At 38.1% G+C, this 5,370-nt stretch overlaps 1 long non-coding RNA gene across 1 annotated transcript in view; it reads left to right on the top strand.

The window, feature by feature from the left end:
- The window catches only part of LOC107095926, a 44,020-nt gene that overhangs the window by 17,684 nt on the left and 20,966 nt on the right, over positions 1 to 5,370 (top strand). The window contains exon 2 of the long non-coding RNA XR_001481769.1: positions 1,338 to 1,485. This is a non-coding gene — a long non-coding RNA (uncharacterized LOC107095926). The remainder of the gene's footprint in view (positions 1 to 1,337; positions 1,486 to 5,370) is intronic.

The raw sequence follows: 5,370 nt of genomic DNA, 5'->3' as shown, positions 1-5,370 counted from the left end.
GCTTTGCAATTTGGATGAGGGAAATTAAGTGTTAAATGTTCAAAAGAGTTGTAAGTATTAACTACCTTGGGAGTAATCAGTAAGTCAGACTGAAATATTGTTGCTAATCCTCCTCCTCGCCCAGAACTTCTGGGTATGTGAAAATTTAAATAGCTTGAAGAAGTGTCCTCATTTATACTACACATAATCCTCCTGCTGCAGCCACGTTTCTGTAAGGCAACATAAGTCAATGTGATTATCACAAATCAAGTCATTAACTAGCAGACTTTTAGAGGAAAGAGATCTTACGTTAAACAGACCACATTTAATTAACCCTTCTGAAACAGTTTATTAACGCCTAAATTAACTGAAAATGCTGAAATCTGCCGACCAAGCGCCTTTGCTTTTATTATCCTGGTGCCTCCAGTTTGGATTACGTTAATGTTGCAATGCAGGATGGTAATCTGGATGAACTGACTGCACTGATGAACTTTTCAGGTGGACTTTCCCACTTAAAAACATATTAAAACTAGTTTATTCCCACTGATCACAGCAAATATAGCTGCAAGGCCAAGAAAGGATAGAGCAGGGAGCTTGAAAACCTTAAACCACTGATAACTTGCATGCAAACCATTCCATGTAGCACAGCTGAGTGTGAAAGAGGTTTCAGCTTAATTAACAATATCTGTACAGATAAAAGATCTTCTCTGTTGTTGTCAAATATAAGTCATCTCATGATGATCAGTATAAATGGGCCTCCTGTTAATCTTCTTGAACCTAGGAAGTATGTGACAAAATGGTTAAGAAACCACCGCTCTGCAACAGAAACAAAAAGACAAGTAAAACATAAGGAGCCTCAAAACAAACATGTCTGGAACATTTTATAGACAGTTTAAACCTGCATAGTACTGCTGTACTTACATGTAGTACTTGATACTTCAGGATGTTTTGTTGTACTCTTTTATAGATTGTATGTCTTTTCAATACAAAGCCAACTGTAGTACAGTTTGTTGTTCATTGATTCAAATGTAAGCAACAGAAAAATTAAGCAATGTTACATATGCTTAAAAATAAAAAAAAAGGTCAATTACATTGCACTTACTGGCGTGCTTATTTCTAAGCACAGTATACCCACTACAATAATGTAGACTACATCACTGCTTGCAATGTACTTTTAAGAACACATGGAAAGTATTATCGATCTGTTTCTTTAAATATTGTCTTGTTAATTTCGTCTGAATTGTCAAAAATTTTTATTGTCATTTTGATATGACTAATTGCAGTCTCATTTAAAATTTTCATTGAGACCCAAGGAGAACTATGCAAATTCCTTGACATAGCTTAATATCTTCCGGCAGGTTTCCCAAAGGGACTCTACTGAGAAGCTGGCTCACCAAGTCACGGCCCAGATTGCTGCTCCTTATTGCTGGGTTAAAGAGACCCCAGGTGACCCTTATGAGGAGGAAAAGGATGAAGCGCACAAAAGTAGCAAAGTCCACGTAAGGGGTAAATATTTTGCATAATAGCACAATGAAGTGGTCTTTAACAACTGTATCAACCAATATGGGAACTTGTTAAAAAGAGGTAAACCTGCCAAACCCTAACACTTGTAGTTGAAATATCCTTTTCACTCTTGGTGTCAAGTCACAGGACAGAAGGACCCACTATTAAAAGCAAGACAGACAGTGGGATAATTCAAAGTGTTTTTGTAAATAAGAGCAGGCTGAAAATCCATTGTCTTTCACTGGATTTTCTGCAGGAGAGCACCATAGGTTAGTTACCATGATAATCTGACAGAGGATGATTATTCATGTGAGTCACTAACCTGGTTAAACAGTTTAGTCCATCACCAGAGAATGTGGTAGGATCCAGCTGGTGGGCTGCCAACAACATGCAGTGGGCACTGCCTAGATACTCCAAGATGCAGCAGCTCCAGAGAACAGCGGAGCAGACTGTCACTTGTTTTCCTGAAGTGGACAGCGTTCTGATAAGTTGAATTGTTTCCTTTTTCTCTCTTTGGTTCTGCCCTATAAACTGATTGGTTGTGCTACTGGAGGCTTGAGAGCATCTGTTAAAGAAATACATTCAAAGCCCAAGAATTAGAAGCAACGATGTTCATTATTAAAAAAAAATAATGATGAATAATAATAAATATTATTTATAGTGCACTTAAAAGTGCTTCAATGTGCTGCAAACAAAAGTAAAAGTGGTGAGAATTTAAAAAGTTTAATCTAAGTTTACCTTGAACGACATTCCATTGACAATGATGTCTTGTCATGATGGGTCTTAAGCGTTTTGCCCACATGCAGAAGCACTCACACAGGCAGGGAAAACTTTAATAGTTTATTGAAAAACACTGGAGCATAGAGAGACAAAAACAACTGGTTTATCAGCTTGAGGAAATCCAGCAGTCTGGTGAACCGGAAACGGAATCTCTAGGAAGAGATCAGAGTGGTGAGTTCAAGTTCTGTGGGAAAAAAGGCTGATACTGAAAATAGCTTGACAAGGACTCACTTTTGTAGTTCTTGCAGTTGCACCAAGGTTCCTGTTTGTGGAGGCTTGCACTGTTATGGAGATATTTTGCTGGAGGGAGGACAGGCAGACTATGGTAGACCTGAGGAGCAGCGGAGCAGACTGTCACTTGTTTTCCTGAAGTGGACAGCGTTCTGATAAGATGAATTGTTTCCTTTTTCTCAGCATGACGAGAGGGTTCCTTCCAAGGCTAGAAGGACCAGGCTTATCCAGTGGATCTGTAAAAATCCTGCCGGAGATTCACAAGAGAGATCTCAGAACAAACAAAAATTCAAAGTAGAGACTCAGCTAAACTCAGAGGGGCTAGAGTACCCACTACTGGCGAGGAGATGGTGACAGTCAGCTGCTCATATGCTCCTCAGATGGTGATAACCAACGAGCTGCAGGTGTGAGTAGTTGAGAGCAGGAAGAGGCCCTCGAGGCCAACAGAGGAACAATGGCACTATCTGGTAGATGCATGGAGACACTGAAAAAGAACAAAAACAAACCCCCACAAACTGGAACCCTAACACGCTTTACTTGACCCTGAAAAGATGTGCTCCTGCACCAATCTGCTACAGCCTTATCTCTAAATAGGATGCTGTACGGTAAGAGACTGATTATAGAATAGGGCTGGTCCTCAGAAACATTTGCAACCACTGTAAAGTATTTTTTTTACAGTCCATCAATGATTACCTCTGTCTGGTAACAACTTACAGGTCACTGATTCTTGAAACTTTGGCAAAAACCTGTCCCACTGAGAAAAGTGCTAATTCTGTTGAAAATAAATAAAATTTTCATCAATTAAAATAATCAAGGTTCTAATCAGGGGGTCCTTTGCACATATCTACGGTTCTTTTAAAGGTTTATTTTTTCTGAAATTAATTTGATGATTATATGCTGGCCTGTTGCCTACAAAATCACTTGTCGTTGGATAGGAGATAATCATTTCAACTTGATTAAAAAAAGTAATAACTGAATTGAGTAATATGTTTACCAAATGAAAGAGTACATTGTAATATGTATTTAAAACTACAGTTAGTTTTGAATAATATTTACTATTATTTTTGTGATTGCTCAATGTGTCCCACATATTTTTGTCACCACCGTCAGATATTTATAAAAAGCAATAAAATCAGGTGACTAAAAGGTCAACTACATTCCTGAGGACCCCATTTTCAAATCTTCAGCTCTACTGCATGCTTAAGTTCACTCAAGCTCCTGAAAGTTTGCTATTTTCTCTTTAATTTGTTCATATCTTTGGACACTGCTAGTGTCACAACCATAACATGTCAACACCGTCTCTTTTGTATAAAAAATATTAGATTATGACATCAATGTTTACTTTTTAAGAAGAGGTCTAAAGTAGCTAGCAACAGAGGGGGAAACAAGATGGCTAATGTGAACAACTCATGCATATCATTTGAAAGAGTAGTTTTTGTCACCACCATCAGACGTGACAAAACCTACAAATGGTCCTCAATGGAGGCTGGAATATAATTGTTGATCTGTAATGTTTCATTAACCTCTTTTATACTTTTATTTATGTTTATGTATGTAGGGGATGAGGAGTGCCTTCCCTCTCTCTCAATTCACTATTATGCCATGTTCATTTGGCTTACGTCATTTAGGATTGACATAGTGCGTCTACTACCTACCTACATAGCACATACAGTAGTATACAATATCCCTTGTAAGCTGTGCATCTCCTATGACTAACGCCTAATAAAATGGCATGACAACATTTAACCAAATCTAACAAATACTGTAATTAACCCCAATTTCATAGTCATTTCACTCAACTTTGGTGAAGGAAGGGAAGATAAAAAAATCTGTGACTCAGTTCAATCAATGACTTGAATGAAAGGGAAAAGAGAAGTCAGAGAAAGGCTTGGAAACGTAGACAACAAGTATCAAGTCCAGTGGATCAGGCCATACACAAGACCAGAGTAGACAGGTTGTAGCAGGAGTAGAGGACACTAGATGACAGTTTAAGTTGATTAGTCAGTGATGCATTGTACATTATTCCTACTGGTAATTACTTAATTTTTTTCTATGATGATTTTGTATTTGATGATATGGGGATGGGGTACTTCTAATAATGATACTGCTTAATTGTACTTTATATTCCTTGAAAAAAATGTTTCACATTGCTCACAATTGTTATTTTTCAATAGTTTCAATAGTTTACAATAGTTAAATAAAGTTAATAAGCAAGAAACCATTGACTTGAGTTATATATAGTTTTAATCAGGGGTGGACTGGGACAAAAAGTCGGCCCTGGCATTTTGGACTAGACTGGCCCACCACATTTTTTTGGTGTACTGAATGTGTATACTAACTGTGCAATACCTTGAGGCCAGGTTCATGGAAAGTAGTGAGTGGACACTTAAAATACTTCCAAAATCTTTATTTATTAACACTGTAAAATGTAAACTCCACCACAGCACAGCAACAATTCTTAGATGAGAGAGAGAGAGAGAGAGAGAGAGAGAGAGAGAGAGAAGTCACAGTCAACCACACAAATTATCAGAGGCGTACACAGACATTTTGGGGGGCAGGTGCTCAGGAGGGGGGGAGGGCACTTTTTAGCGCACGTGTAACACTTAATTATAAAAAAAAATACGCACGCATGTTGAATGAATTTTGACTTTTATTTGTAACATTCTCTAAATGTGAGTTTTCAATGGAAAAAAGTCACATCACCAACAGAACAGACTAAAGTGTACCACTTTAAAGTAGTACGCTTGCTCATCTTTCTTCTTCTTTCCTCTGGCCCCTCTCCCTTTTTTCCCTCCCCCATCTGTTCTCCTTCATCCTGGTCTTTTTCTGTCTCTGTGTCTTCCCTGAACTCTTCCTCATCTCCTGTCCTGTTATATG

This window comes from Cyprinodon variegatus, unplaced genomic scaffold, assembly GCF_000732505.1.
Source record: "Cyprinodon variegatus isolate N-32 unplaced genomic scaffold, C_variegatus-1.0 Scaffold585, whole genome shotgun sequence".
NCBI lineage: Eukaryota > Metazoa > Chordata > Actinopteri > Cyprinodontiformes > Cyprinodontidae > Cyprinodon > Cyprinodon variegatus.
The sequence above is the reverse complement of the archived record's forward strand: the minus strand, read 5'-3'. Positions and strand labels throughout refer to the sequence as shown.